Here is a 15,723-nt window from a genome sequence, read left to right as displayed (position 1 = left end):
TCCTTTGACTGGGCCATATCTTCAATTTTCCAAGAATGACTCATTATTTTTTTTATTGGTATCTAAGCATTTGATTTCCTTAATTAGTTTATCCTGGAGGTTGTTTTCACTCTTTTACCTAGGATTTTCTTGCTGGATGGCTTTGTTCTCTATCTGTTCTTTGACCTTCAGTTCAACTTATTCTAGACCTTTAGTATATATTCTGTTTAACTGATCAGAGTTTTTCTGGTTCTTGTTTTTCTGTTTCTTGCCCAGTCAGATTTTTCCAGCCCAGATAGGCCCACATCTCAGGAGGAAAGAGTTGCCAGCATCAGTTTTCCTTGAGGGTGTTTTTAGACTTTCCTATGAAGCCTCTATGCTCTGTGCATTTCTTATCTTCCCCAGCATGTGGCACTTGTCTACCTGTGGCTTTCCACCAGCATAAAGTGATGTGCTGCCTTTAACTTCCGCAGACTTTTTGTGCTGGGGGTGTGGTTGAGACAGAGGTGAGGTGGTAGGTTGGCTTTGATTGCTTCAGTTTTCCAGTTCCTGGAGCCTGAATTCCTGGAGGGAGGGATTCTACTTGAGTTGGGTCCCACTTTTTTCTTGGGGAACATACAACCTTTAGGGAATTATCTCCTTTCACCTGACTAGTTACTTTGTCTCTCAGACAAGCTTAATTCTACCCTTGCCTGGGACGGTGCTGGAGCCTGAGGAGGCTTCCAGTTCTATCTAATGAGCTGTTAAGTAGTAGAAAAAAAGCAAAAAGGAAAAAAGAAAGCCTTTCAAAGTGGGACCCCCACTCCTTGGTATGTCAATCAAGAGCTTAGGTTGGTGTGTGTCTCTACATATCTCCAGGCTCTATGTGTCCCCTTTTCTTGGGGTACAGCCTTTTCCCAGTGCTTTGTGTCATCCAACTCAAAAAGTCTCTGTTTTGTTTTGTTTCCATCAGCCCCATTCCCTCTCTGCTGGGGCAAAAACTCCTAGTTCCTTTAATGCTTATTCCAGGTTTATCTGTGCTGGGGTCCTATTTTCAGTAGTCAGAACTTGTTAATTAATTCCACAAATGAAGCTTGGTTGAGCTAAGCCCTTGCTGCTAGTAAATTCTGTTTCCCTTCCCTCCAGGAACCAGCCTGTCATACCAGTGGGGGAGGAGTGCCGGCCTCGGCAGCTTGGGGACTTACAATTCTGTGTGGGGTCTCAGCCAGTCCACCTGGTCCAGACTGGGATATGTTGTGTGTCTGGTCACTGATGTGACCCCAGCAGTTGTTCTGTCCTGTTCCTGGCTATTTACTAGCTGCTCTGGAGGACAAATTAAATGCCACATCTCACTATGCTGCCATCTTGCATTGCCTCTTCAAGTATAGTATTTCACAGTTATTAATTTACTACCAAAATATCTAAGAAACTCAATCTTTTTTTTTTTTTTTTTTGTCATGGGCAGGCATCGGGAAACGAACCTGGGTCTCCAGCATGGCACGCGAGAACTCTGCCACTTTGCCACCATTAGCCCTCAATCCATTTTAATAGTTACAGTTTTTTAAAATATAATTTGAAAAATTACTTGTGGAGACTGTACCCAAGACTGCCCTCCAAGCAAGCAGAACACCTCTGGCTGGGTTTTGGAGTTTTTCACTCAGTTTCCTGCTCTCCAGCCTGCCTCTTCCACCCAAGCTTTCTTCACTCACTACACACGGGCAGAGACTTCACTGGCACCTGCTCCGTGGCCCCAGCAGGAAACGCGTGGGCAGTCACAGTCTTGGCCAAGGCCAATGCCCAGAGCCGCAGCTCTTGTTCCGTTTGTCCTTAGAGAGTCACCACTCTGCTCTGCATAGGCATGTACTCCCTGTCATTCTTTCAGGACACTACTCTATAGATGTCTGGAAAAAACTTCAAAAAAAAAATAATAAAGCTATTTATTTTGCACTAAAGCTTCTTGAATTTCTGTGACCAATGCTTTAAGCAATCCAGCTTTTCAAGCAGAGCCCTTCCACCCTGGGAGCCACCCCATGGGTACAGTGGGTCCCTCCTCTGCTGAACGGGAGAGCCACCCTGTGTGCCTTTGGGATTCCAAATCGCTGAGAGGCTTCTCTGTCTGTTTCCAACGCTGTGCCTGTCAAACCATAGAGTACACCTTTAGGAACTTTCTTTGTGCCAGAACGGCCCTGCTTTGCAGAGGATGAGGACACAGCAGTCCGAGTTACCGTGCGTACTGAGTTGCTGGCCCTGCTCTGCTTGGGGACTGTCCACGTTATAGTTAAAATCCCTCCAGAGTGGTGGAAGTCCACCCCTGGCTTGTTGTCTTTGCTGCTACATCTTCCAGCCACTGTCCTGCGTCCAATGGGACCTGAACCTCGAGGCCTCTTCTGAAAAGGAAAGCTGCCCGACACATGTCGTCCTGATGGCTTAATTTATTTCCACATCTGGAAAACTGGCTGGAATGTCATTTTTTGGGGCTTAACTGGTTAGGTCTCTTGAGAACTGCAACTGATTTCCTCTGCCCTTCGTTTCACCTCACAAGGTGTGCCTTCCTTTTCCACAAAGGAAAATACTAAATTCTTGTCACTCAGAAGTGATTGACTCACATGACTGATTCCTATTTGAACTCCAATTTTCCAGCTGCAAGGCCAGTGGAACCCCACAGGGACATCTCTTTCCAGGCAGGAGTCGCTGTGGCTCAGTCCCTTCTTACAAAGCCAGCGTTCTGTTGGATGCCCTGTCGTATTCGCACCTGAAATGCTGGGTACCACTTTGTCAGAGTCTTCTATTTAGTCTTGGAAAATTCTCCTTCTTTCCTTCCTTTTTTATTCAGTTTGATGATATCATCCATGGCCGTATGCCATGTAAGTGGCAGGCAGGATTTGAACTCAGAGAGTGTGGCTCCAGCTTCCATACTCTTTACCCCCAATTTGCATCGATTGGTTGAGGTTGCCCTCGCTGTGGGTTTTGGCCGTGGCTCAGGAATGGCTGTGGCTCCCACCTACTGGGCCCCTCCCAGCCCCTGACGGAAGGCGGCTCTGGAACAGCCCATAGAGGAGGCTCTGCTGCTCTCCACGCAGACCCGTGGGTCCTCTCAAAAGGCCTTCACAGCCCTGAGTGTGTTCCCTGTGGTGTGCGATGGGTGGGAGTCCCTGCCTGAGTGTGTTCCCTGCGGTGTGCGACGGGTGGGAGTCCCTCCCTGAGTGTGTTCCCTGCGGTGTGCGATGGGTGGGAGTCCCTGCCTGAGTGTGTTCCCTGCGGTGTGCGACGGGTGGGAGTCCCTGCCTGAGTGTGTTCCCTGCGGTGTGCAACGGGTGGGAGTCCCTCCCTGAGTGTGTTCCCTGTGCTGTGCGACGGGTGGGAGTCCCTCCCTGAGTGTGTTCCCTGTGCTGTGCGACGGGTGGGAGTCCCTGCCTGAGTGTGTTCCCTGCGGTGTGCGACGGGTGGAAGTCCCTCCCTGAGTGTGTTCCCGGTGGTGTGCAGTGGGTGGAAGTCCCTCCCTGAGTGTGTTCCCTGTGGTGTGCGATGGGCGGAAATCCCTGCCTGAGTGTGTTCCCTGTGGTGTGCAATGGGTGGGAGTCCCTCCCTGAGTGTGTTCCCTGTGGTGTGCGATGGGTGGGAGTCCCTCCCTGAGTGTGTTCCCTGTGGTGTGTGATGGGTGGAAGTCCCTGCCTGAGTGTGTTCCCTGCGGTGTGCAATGGGTGGAAGTCCCTCCCTGAGTGTGTTCCCTGTGGTGTGCGATGGGTGGAAATCCCTCCCTGAGTGTGTTCCCTGTGGTGTGCGATGGGTGGAAGTCCCTGCCTGAGTGTGTTCCCTGTGGTGTGCGATGGGTGGAAGTCCCTGCTTGAGTGTGTTCCCTGTGGTGTGCAATGGGTGGAAATCCCTCCCTGAGTGTGTTCCCTGCGGTGTGCGATGGGTGGAAGTCCCTGCCTGAGTGTGTTCCCTGTGGCGTGCGATGGGTGGAAGTCCCTCCCTGAGTGTGTTCCCTGTGGTGTGCGATGGGTGGAAGTCCCTCCCTGAGTGTGTTCCCTGCGGTGTGCGATGGGTGGGAGTCCCTCCCTGAGTGTGTTCCCGGTGGTGTGCAGTGGGTGGAAGTCCCTCCCTGAGTGTGTTCCCTGTGGTGTGCGATGGGTGGAAATCCCTGCCTGAGTGTGTTCCCTGCGGTGTGCAATGGGTGGAAATCCCTGCCTGAGTGTGTTCCCTGTGGTGTGCAATGGGTGGAAGTCCCTCCCTGAGGAGTGTGTTCCCTGTGGTGTGAGATGGGTGGAAGTCCCTCCCTGAGTGTGTTCCCTGTGGTGTGCGATGGGTGGAAATCCCTGCCTGAGTGTGTTCCCTGTGGCGTGCAATGGGTGGAAGTCCCTCCCTGAGTGTGTTCCCTGTGGTGTGCGATGGGTGGAAGTCCCTCCCTGAGTGTGTTCCCTGCGGTGTGCAATGGGTGGAAGTCCCTGCCTGAGTGTGTTCCCTGTGGTGTGCAATGGGTGGAAGTCCCTCCCTGAGGAGTGTGTTCCCTGCGGTGTGCAATGGGTGGAAGTCCCTCCCTGAGGAGTGTGTTCCCTGTGGTGTGCAATGGGTGGAAGTCCCTGCCTGAGTGTGTTCCCTGCGGTGTGCAATGGGTGGAAGTCCCTCCCTGAGTGTGTTCCCTGTGGTGTGCGATGGGTGGAAATCCCTCCCTGAGTGTGTTCCCTGCGGTGTGCAATGGGTGGATTCCCTCCCTGAGTGTGTTCCCTGTGGTGTGCAATGGGTGGAAGTCCCTCCCTGAGTGTGTTCCCTGCGGTGTGCAATGGGTGGAAGTCCCTCCCTGAGTGTGTTCCCTGTGGTGTGCAATGGGTGGAAGTCCCTCCCTGAGTGTGTTCCCTGCGGTGTGCAATGGGTGGAAGTCCCTCCCTGAGTGTGTTCCCTGCGGTGTGCAATGGGTGGAAGTCCCTCCCTGAGTGTGTTCCCTGTGGTGTGCGATGGGTGGAAGTCCCTCCCTGAGGAGTGTGTTCCCTGTGGTGTGCAATGGGTGGAAGTCCCTCCCTGAGTGTGTTCCCTGCGGTGTGCAATGGGTGGAAATCCCTACCTGAGTGTGTTCCCTGTGGCGTGCAATGGGTGGAAGTCCCTCCCTGAGTGTGTTCCCTGCGGTGTGCAATGGGTGGAAATCCCTGCCTGAGTGTGTTCCCTGTGGCGTGCAATGGGTGGAAGTCCCTCCCTGAGTGTGTTCCCTGCGGTGTGCAATGGGTGGAAATTCCTACCTGAGTGTGTTCCCTGTGGCGTGCAATGGGTGGAAGTCCCTCCCTGAGTGTGTTCCCTGCGGTGTGCAATGGGTGGAAATCCCTGCCTGAGTGTGTTCCCTGTGGCGTGCGATGGGTGGAAGTCCCTCCCTGAGTGTGTTCCCTGTGGTGTGCAATGGGTGGAAGTCCCTCCCTGAGTGTGTTCCCTGTGGTGTGCGATGGGTGGAAGTCCCTGCCTGAGTGTGTTCCCTGTGGTGTGCAATGGGTGGAAGTCCCTGCCTGAGTGTGTTCCCTGTGGCGTGCAATGGGTGGAAGTCCCTGCCTGAGTGTGTTCCCTGCGGTGTGCAATGGGTGGAAGTCCCTGCCTGAGTGTGTTCCTGGTGGTGTGCAATGGGTGGAAGTCCCTGCCTGAGTGTGTTCCCTGTGGTGTGCGATGGGTGGAAGTCCCTGCTTGAGTGTGTTCCCTGTGGTGTGCGATGGGTGGAAATCCCTCCCTGAGTGTGTTCCCTGCGGTGTGCAATGGGTGGAAGTCCCTCCCTGAGTGTGTTCCCTGTGGTGTGCAATGGGTGGAAGTCCCTGCCTGAGTGTGTTCCCTGCGGTGTGCAATGGGTGGAAATCCCTCCCTGAGTGTGTTCCCTGCGGTGTGCGATGGGTGGAAATCCCTCCCTGAGTGTGTTCCCTGCGGTGTGCGATGGGTGGAAATCCCTCCCTTCGACCAGCTATATCCATGGGATTCCGTTTAGGTTCCTGCAAACAGCCACCCCATGTCCTGGCATGGGGCAGGGGCTACAAGCAAAGTGGGCTCCCGAGCTGCTCTCCTGCTTGGGGGTATGTCGGTTTGATTCTGTTATGCCCCCCAGAAAAGCCATGTCCTTTAATCTGGATCCAAGCTTATGGGAGTAGCCATTTATTTTAATCCGGATTCATTATCATAGGTTGGAAACTTTTGTTTAGATTCTCTCCATGGAGATGTGATACATCCAACTGTAGGTGTGACCTTTGATTAGATGGAGATGTGACCCCATCCATTCCAGGTGGGTCTTGATTAGTTTACTGGAATCCTTTATAAGAAGAAACATTTTGGAGAGAGCCAGAAATGAGAGAGCCAACAGAGGCTTCAGAGCAGAGCTGGCACAGATGCCGACACTTGGAAAGCAGTGATACGGATGTCTGGAGATAGATGGATCCCTGACCCATTGGCATTTCTTGAATCAAGGCATCTTTCCCTGGATGCCTTGGTTTGGACATTTTTATAGGCTTAGAACTATAAACTTATAATTTATTAAATTCCCTTTATAAAAGCTGTTCCAGTTCTGATATATAGCATTCCAGCAGCCTACAAACTAAAGCAGGGGGCCTTACACAGATGACATGCGCTTTTGGTGTGTGTGGGGTTTTTTTTTTGCCATGATATTAACCACGTTATTTTACAAAAACCCTATATGATTCATTCATTATTATAAGTCAAAAATAACATTTTGAAAATCCAAAGATGAAAAAAACATATTTTTCCAATCTTGTAGCAAAAACTTGGCAAAAGGAAACAAACATTTAATTTAAATAAATGCTTAAATTAAATGCAATTATAGCTGTTTGCTCATACAGCTGACAGTGGTTAGAGTAAAGTCCCCTTTTCTTCCTGCTCAGTGTGTGATCCCCAGTTTAGTGAAACAGCTTAGGTTTCTAATCACTGATTTTCACTAGACATCTGCAGTGAACACTGCAGCATTTTAGGGCACATTAAGATTTTATGCGTGGAGAAGGTATAGGATTTGTTCTCAAGGCTTGCAGCTGCTGGACTCATGAGGGATTATCACAATAATGCATCAGAGTTGCCCAACTCCTCTCATTTTTAATAGTTGGTAATTTTCAGCCATTATTCCAAGGCCAGACAACAAATGTGGTGGCCCTCCCGCACCAGGGCCTCAGGCTGGGTCACTTACGTAGGCTGAATGAGCTGTGTAAATGGCTCTTCCATCTTTGATTATGGTCATTTCCAAGCTCTGGAATAATCTCTGTGTAGTTTCCGCTCCTCCTTGTTTTCAAACAAGATAATTACTGAGCATTTACAGGACACAGCTGCACCAGCAGCTTATCTCCTCGGCTATCAGCAGGGCTGTGGTCATCTTGGATAAAGTGGGAGAAGTAGTTGCTGGGAAGATTTTTCTTGGAAAGACTTATGAAATACAAATTATTTACTGATTCATAATGATTGTTTTTCATGGATTCTTGCACAGAAAAATATTTCAGACAAATGTAAGCAACGTAATGACAATGTTTCTGGCTCCCCAGATAGAAGTTTAGGTAAATTTTCAAATCATCACTATCTTAATGAACCTTTATTTTAGAAAGCTCATTTTCTAATTTCCTTCTTTCCTTCTAACTTCCACCCAGAGACTTTGGGGTGAGTGGTGCTTGACTGTGATAGATTTAATGGCCATTAAAGTTTTAAATACAAAACCATAGAGCTAGAATTAATATCTTGGGGATTATTGCAGCATCTTGAGCAGTTTCAGCCCAGATCAAATCTACAAATGCCACAATTTTTATAAACAATCATTGGATCTATTCTTTTCCTCTATAGCCTGAGCTTCTGAACCTCCTATTTGCTTGCCTGACCCATGAAAGAACTGAATACACTTTCAATGAGCCTCCAGGCCCAGCCAGTGGCCGCACTCCCAGTGGGAAGTCCACAGCCCGTGTTCTCATCCACTCATGGCACCCCCACTGGAAAATGCCACGAGTAGTCCCAACTCCGGGGGTGCCGCTCGCAGGGAATCCCAGTGAATTCTCTGGGGATGTGCAACAGGCTCCCCAGTTTTGATCAGTTGATAACTTGTCCATCCAGGGAAGCCTTCTAGATGCTTATCTTTCCTCCTGGGTCTTTCAGGAAGCCCTGGCTACAAAGCCTTAAGCAAGGTTTAATTTGCCTCTCACCGCATCCCCCAGACTTGTCCTTCCTTATACCTTTTCCCTCCTTTGATCCTCCTAATCCTGTAAGAATCTTCTTACTAAAAGTCACACATGTATGATGAAGCCAGGCCATCTCATTACACCTGTGAACATGCAAGGACCGATGGAGACCAGCTGTCCATCTACACGCCACCCTTGTCGACCTTGTCTATTAGGGTCACTATGTTTCTGCCTAGTTAGAAAATAATGGAAAATTCCAATGCTACAGTGTCAAATAGGCATAAGATAGTCATTGTGACAGTTGGGTTCAGGTGTCAACTTGGCCAGGTGAAGGTGCCCAGCTGCTTTGTGGCTGTGGACTTAAATCATCAGCATGTGAATTTCATGGTGGCTGATTATGTCTGCAGCTGGCTAAGGGGAGAGCCTTCAGAAGGAGAAGTCAAGAGAGAGAAACAGCTCAGCACAGCCCAGCAGGGACCAGCACACTTCAGCTCGGTGTGCAGAGCCACCTCAGACGCAGACGTCTGGAGATGCAGAAAGGAAATGCCCCTGGGAAAGTTGTTTGAACCCCAAAACTGAGAGAGAGGGCCAGCAGACATGGCAGTGTGCCTTCCCGAATAAGCAAATTTGTAACTAAATAAATCTCCTTTATAAAAGACAGTCTATTTCTCTTATATTACATTCTGGCAGCCACAGCAAACCAAAGCAGTGATTGTACTATATTAGACACAAATATAATATAATATGGAGTTATGCTGCTGCCTTTGCTCATAAAAGATAAGCATCAGATCACTGATTCTACGTTTCAAGGCAGATAATGTGAACACTTGGAAAACAGCTGTAAAAACTAATGCAAAAGCCTATAGAAATGGCCCAAATAATAATCATTTCAAAAGGTTTAGGGAGATGCTGGTCCTTTGTGGAAGCTTTGCCTTGTCTCAGGCAGCCTCTGTGAACCTTCCAGGTCCTCAAAGAAGTTGGTTTAGTATGAAAATCCAGCTAAGATTGCTCTTTTTTTATGCATGGGCAGGCACTGGGAATCGAACCTGGGCCTCTGGCATGACAGGTGTATTAGTTAGGGTTCTCTAGAGAAACAAAATCAACAGAAAACACCCACAAATATAAAATTTATAAAAGTGTCTCATGTAACTGTGGGAATGCAGAGTCCAAAATCCACAGGGCAGGCTGTGAAGCCAATGATTTCGATGGAAGGTCTGGACGAACTCCACAGCAGAGGCTCGCCAGCCGAAGCAGGAAGAGAGAAACTGTCTCTTCTGAATCCTCCTTAAAAGGCTTCCAGTGATTAGACTGAGCAACACTCATTGCAGAAGACATGCCCCTTGGCTGATTACAAATGGAATCAGCTGTGGATGCAGCTGACATGATCGTGATCTAATTCTATGAAATGTCCTCATTGCAACAGACAGGCCAGCACTTGCCCAACTGGACAAACAGGCACCACCACTTGGCCAAGTGGACACATGAACCCGACCATGACAGCAGGTGAGAACTCTGCCTGTTAAGCCACCATGACCCACCCCTAAGCTTGCTTTTGAGACAATTCTCGGCTCTTCTTAGAGTGATTATGGATGAACATATGAATATCTTGGACACATATCAATATGCCAGCATTTCACAGAAAGTCTTTCCCAAAGATACAAATATAATACAAACACCAAAACACAAACTGCATTTGAATACAACATTTCACTGCCTGTGGAGCGTCCCATATTTTCATCTCATGTGTCAGTAAACTTTGCAGGAAAATAAAGGCTCATATGAATTAATCTTCGAGAGTATATATTTTTGAGGTATTTGTTCTGTTTTTTAAATTTCTAGCAAGAATTTAAGTGCCACCCTTTTCCCCTCTTTTTCTTGTAGGCCATTTAACTTCTGTGATTAAACATTTTCATAGATTTTGATTTATGTTCTAAGACCGAAGGGGGTGAAATGGTGGACACATTAAGTTGATATTGTAGTCAACAGACATGAAAAAGGGAAGAATTGCGTTAGCAAAAGAGCCTTGCCCAAGAATAGTGCTGAAATGTTCTTTAGATGGCTATCAGAAATGTAGAAACCTTGAAGGGGGGATGTAACTGAATTTCTTACCTCTGCGGTTGACAAGTTCTCCAACCAACCAGTGGATGCTAAGCGTGATCATCAAGGAACTGTAATTTTCAGAAAAAAAATCGTTACCTAAATTAGAGTCTTGAAACCACCATGTTAAAATTTCTTTTTCAATTTTGAATCAGTTTTGAAATAATACGCACTAAAATCCATACGCTACATCATGTTTATGATACATGTGCCCCGAAGGTTCCATTACTGGAGACACACTTATGATAGTCAATTGCTAATGAGGATTTCTGAACACTTTAGAAAGGGATGTGAAGTAGGTGTTTTAAATTTGAGTCAGTCCCCACCCTTGCGAAGCTGGGTGGCTTCGCCCACCCTAGCGAAGCTGAAGCTTCAGCGGGAACGCTCACCACAGATGCTAGGAGAACACCTCAGCCAGGAGAGAAGGCTTATGAGTGCTTGTTCAGGGGACCTGCCCCAGAGCAGAGCAGCCTGTGAAACGTCCTCTGGAATTGCAGTTTGTCCCTTCATCTCACGTGTGCAAGCTTCGGACTCAAGTGCCAAGAAAAGCCTCCCGTGCGCTTGACGTGTAATCTGAAACTGGTTTCCTATCAGTGTCACTGGCCACCCATTCGTAACCACGTCAACGTTACCTCCAGGGTGGTTCATACACGGAAGTACCGAAAAGGGTCAGAACCCAACACTTCCAGAGGAAACTAAAGATGTCAAAGACCTTTCATTATGAAAAATGTGCAACTCAAAGATAGAAATTCAATAACTTTAATATTCCTTTATTCAGAAGCCATTCAGTGATGCCACTTAAGAAGGTAAAATTGTGATTTAATATTTTCCTGTCTCGGGGGTGCTTAGCTTTTGGCATCACCAATTTTTAGGAGAAGTGGTTTGCTTCTCCATTCATGGAGCTCAACAGGCAGCTAGTTTTCCATCAGTCTTCTTTACAGAAGGACCTAAACCCACTGTGCTCACTGTGGAAGGGGTGCATTTGGATTTGGTAAGCATAACCACTCCTGGTCCTAAGAAATACAATGATGAAGAAAACTCAGCTACTTACTGGGTGACTGTCCTGGTGGTGTCTGGTTGGCCAGGGTGCACGTGTTCTATGGGATGCAGGGACCCCATACCATTTGTAAATGCCTTGATTTTGTCCTTGCACACACCTGAGAACATGTTGGTGCAAGTCAGCATTTGGCTTGCACATCTGCAATGACCTGTTCGCAGGTGCAAACTGGGAATGCCAAAGTTGCGTCAGGTTCACTGAAGGCTTCATGCAAATTAAATGATCCCAGCAGGGGCTGCAGGTCCACTTGTGGAAACAGCATCGTGCTTATGAATTGTTCTGCAGCTCTTCTGACCCACCCACACATTCTTACTGCTCTAAAAATAAAAGAACAAAAAAAGAAGAATGAAAACCTAAAGCGTACTTTGAATGACTGGAGTGTTTGGTGTTTGGGGCCAGACGTGACTGTGGCATTTGAAACCTTCTATTTATACCCAGGCCTGGGAGAGCCAGGGCAGATATTTTCCACAGCTGCAGTCCACCAGCGCACCTCGAAGTCTGCTGCCAGGACGAGCTGCTGACGTATCTCCCCACTGCCAAACACAGAGAAAATGAAATATCTTCTCACCCACATATTTAGAACAAGGCACTGTTCTAAATTTCTATCTCGATTTTTCGAAGGTTGTTTTGATGATTATTAATTGATAAATGGCATCTAAAAATGATCACAAAGTGACACGTAGGAGTCCTTCCACTAAACAGACAAATAGGAAGACAGACTTACTATGCTCTTAATGATGCCCAAAATAGATTCAGTGGTACAAAGCCTGAAGGCTCAATCTTTAGGTCCTTCACCCATGCACCCTCTCCAAGAATTTTGCTGAAAAAAATCATTCAGGAAATACCAGCTTGCTGAAAGTTGGTAAATTAGGCAGACCAGCCTCTACAGAGCCTCTGGTCCTTCTCCCCACATCCGTTGCTGACCAGTCTTGGATCCCCACTGTGAAGGCTCCCCCTGCCAGGGCCTATGGCCCTGAGGTCCTCGGGGAAAACCACCTGGCCCCTCAGGGAGGACCGCCAGGCTCCTCGGGGAGGATCGCCTGGCCCCTTGGGGAGGACTACCTGGCCCCTTGGGGAGGACTACCTGGCCCCTCGGGGAGGATCGCCTGGCCCCCTGGGGAGGACTACCTGGCCCCTCCGGGAGGATCGCCTGGCCCCTCGGGGAGGACTACCTGGCCCCTCGGGGAGGACTACCTGGCCCCTCGGGGAGGATCACCTGGCAGTCTTGCTTTTCTCCGAGCGCCAACCTGGCGCCTACACAGCTGCTGCTCCTTGCAGTGCTGACCCCACCCTCGCAGCAACTGGGCAGACGTGACCTCGTGGACAACCTCTGACGACCCAGACCAGCCGACCACATCAAGTTCCACATTCACAGTCACTGACTTCCTGACAATTAAAGGGGAGTTAATCTAGTGAACGAAAAAATCCCGCAAGGATCACCTCTGCCCTCCAGCCCGAGTCAAAAACTTAGGGAAGGTGCCACCCCTTCCAGCTTAGATAGACAATAGAGAATTCTTGTATTCCCTTATTCTCATCAATCATTGATGCATGTTTCTCTAGTCATACAATTTAAAATTGGAGAGGAATTAGAAAACAAATACTTGGTAAGTTAGTCGTTGCTGCTTTCTGTTTCTAATGTGCTTATGAACCAGAGGAGTTGTGTGGCTGGCGGTGGAATCCTTGTGACTTGCCAGTGTGTCTTTAACATACACATTTCTATTCCTGGTGGTGTTATATTGAAAATGCTGCGTATTGAAAATGTCCTTCTGTTAAGTAATAATTTGTTTGGCACCACCTGCTCCCTTTTTCACACCCAAGATGTTAAAACACAAGATTGCCTCTCTAGATCTTCAGCTGATTATAATAATACACTAAGGCACATTAGGTTCCAACCAAGACACCCAGTGAGGGTAAGAGGTGCTGTTTGATGCATTGGAAGGACGCTGATCGCCATTTCCATTGAGAATCCCAGGCGCTGGGTTGTGCTGAGTTCTCAAAGCCACCGAGCACACCCACAGCCCTGACGTCCTCGCGCCTCATGAGATCCGTGGAATCATCCGTTTCTGGAGGACTGGACGCCCTTACAACTTCTCAAAATGCAGGTGTGGCTGCTGCCCTCATGCCAGAGGGAAGCCTGGGGTCCCCTCTGCTTCCAGAAACGGTGGCCTCTGAGGGCGTCCACCCACAGACCTGAGGTTACATCAGCTGCAAACTCTCAAGAGGGTCCTACTGGATTTCTCAGGCTACAATTTTTCAGGGAATGAAGATTGTGCCAGAATGTTTGCTTAAAAATGGTATTGTATCAATTCTGGCTTTTAGCAATCTCCCACAAGTGTAGCTCAATAAAAGTCTGGGCGCAAACTAAAGTATCCCCTGCTTGCCCTTTCAGTGTCCCCTTGTTTCATTGAAATTGTTTTCCTGGCTATGGACTCGACGGGGGTGAAAAAGGGCATGTTGGAGTGTGTTTTACTTTTGACTCTTATTTGATATTAGCAGCAAGTCTCCACCCAGGCCATGTTGGCTCGACATGGGTTGGTTGAAATGGTTCCTGTTTCGAGTTTAGGTCACTTTTAGTGAGTAACTGTGTTCAGGAAAGTTAGTTTGACTTTTCCTTATCAAGGAAAAAAAGCAAAGCCACAGCTCTCAGTGGATCTGTGATTGCCAAACTGGAGGTTTCTCTCAAGGTCACTTTTTAAAATTGAGCATTAGAAATGTTATTTGCTAAGTATTCAAAAACAAAATATTACAGTCCTGCAACTTCCCAATGGTGTCTTCTCAAAGCAATTTGCAGTAGAAAATAAATGAAAAGTTATGTTTTGAAAAGGCTAAGTTATAAAGTAAAAACCACATTATTATCACACAAAATTAGGAGAGATAAAATATTCCCTGCTTTTAACTTGTCCATAACCGTGAACTCCATTGTTTTCCTTAGGGAAGGGATGGTTTAGACAAACTCTTCTAATGCATGGTTCAATAAAGAGAACCATCAGCCAGCTTTGCTGTTTTCATAAGAAATGGATTGCTTGGCAAGATGTGCATTTGTGATTTGAGAGAGGTGTCAGAAGAAAGAAGATAGGCACAGAATAAAGCAAACATTTCTGGTGGTCATTTTTATTTAAATTATGGAGTTCAGCATTCATCAAAGTCAGAAGATGATCAAAATCATCTTCCCAGAGAGTTCTAAGTATGAAGTATGACTGATTATTAGAGGAAGAATAGAAATCTTTCCAAATTGTTGGTAAGAATGATTCATACTTCTTGTTTTTGAGAAGAAATAATTGTGACTGTTAAATCACATTAATTTTTGCTGCCTGAAATGGTTTCCCACTGCTTGTCATTCCTTCTCAGGAAGAGAACATTTAAAATGATGTCAGTTTGACTCACTGACTTCGAATATGATATTTGTTGGAGACAAATAAAGACATCAAGTGTACTCTTTGCATTTTTTTCCCAAGGCACAGTTCCCCTTCCTGTGGACGGATGTTGCTAAAAGGGCCTTACCCCTAGAATTGTCGAACTTTGGAGAAGGGCTAACCCATCAGCTTTTTGGATGGAGAAATGCCCCAGCCACAGGGGCCGTCCTGGGGACACGGGACACCGAATGGACTGCGCTGGACTCCCTGAGGTGTCTTTGAGAAGGAAAGACGTAATTGAACCCAGTAAATTGAGAGGTAAAGAAAGAAGGACAGGGAAGAAGAGGGGATCGACATCCTAAAAATGGAAGATTCTACCTTAAATTAATCTTACAGTCATACAGTTGAGAAAGGAGAAGACATTTGGCTAGAAAGGTGGCCATTTTACGAGTCAATTTCTGACTCCCTTTCCACGCAATTCACTAACTGGAAGTTGTTATATTTACTGAACTAAAACTATTGCAGGGAAGCCAAGGAATGCTTTTTGGGCTGGCTGTTGATAATCCTCTTTATTGACTGGGCTTACTACTAATACTCAGATATTCCCTTTGCATGTTTGCATATGTTTTATAGGCAGAACATCTTAAGTTCAAATTCAAAATACTCCACTCTGCCTTTTATACAAGAAGCATGACCTGGAAACTGGAAACTGCTCCAGGCAGGAGCCTGGCCCTGAAGTCACTTCCAAAGCATGTGCTAGAAGGGTACACCAGCCAACAGCTCAGAGTGACGCTTCATTCTCGCCGCTCCCCCCACGCCATTACACAAGTGCAAGGAGGGACATCAGTACTAGCCTGCAAACAAAGTTCGGAAAGAGTAACAGAAAGTGTAAGTTTTGGGGAGAGGGTGGAGGTGCTAGAAGGAGGGCATATTCTCGTGAGTTTGTGACGCCTGCAGGGACACCTGTGCTTCTTTTGCTTTGGCAGGAATTGGTGGGGCTCTTGCCCTCCCTGTGCCCCCAAATTCCAGCCTGTCCACCAGCAGCAGGGGTCCCTTGAGGGGCTGTAATGGAAGCTCCTGGAGGGGTCCAGGGAAAGCTTGTTGACAAGGAAACACAGTTTTGCAGAATCTAAAA

The sequence above is a fragment of the Tamandua tetradactyla genome, chromosome 1 (assembly GCF_023851605.1).
Source record: "Tamandua tetradactyla isolate mTamTet1 chromosome 1, mTamTet1.pri, whole genome shotgun sequence".
In the NCBI taxonomy this organism is placed as follows: Eukaryota; Metazoa; Chordata; class Mammalia; order Pilosa; family Myrmecophagidae; genus Tamandua; species Tamandua tetradactyla.
This window is presented reverse-complemented; position numbering follows the sequence as displayed.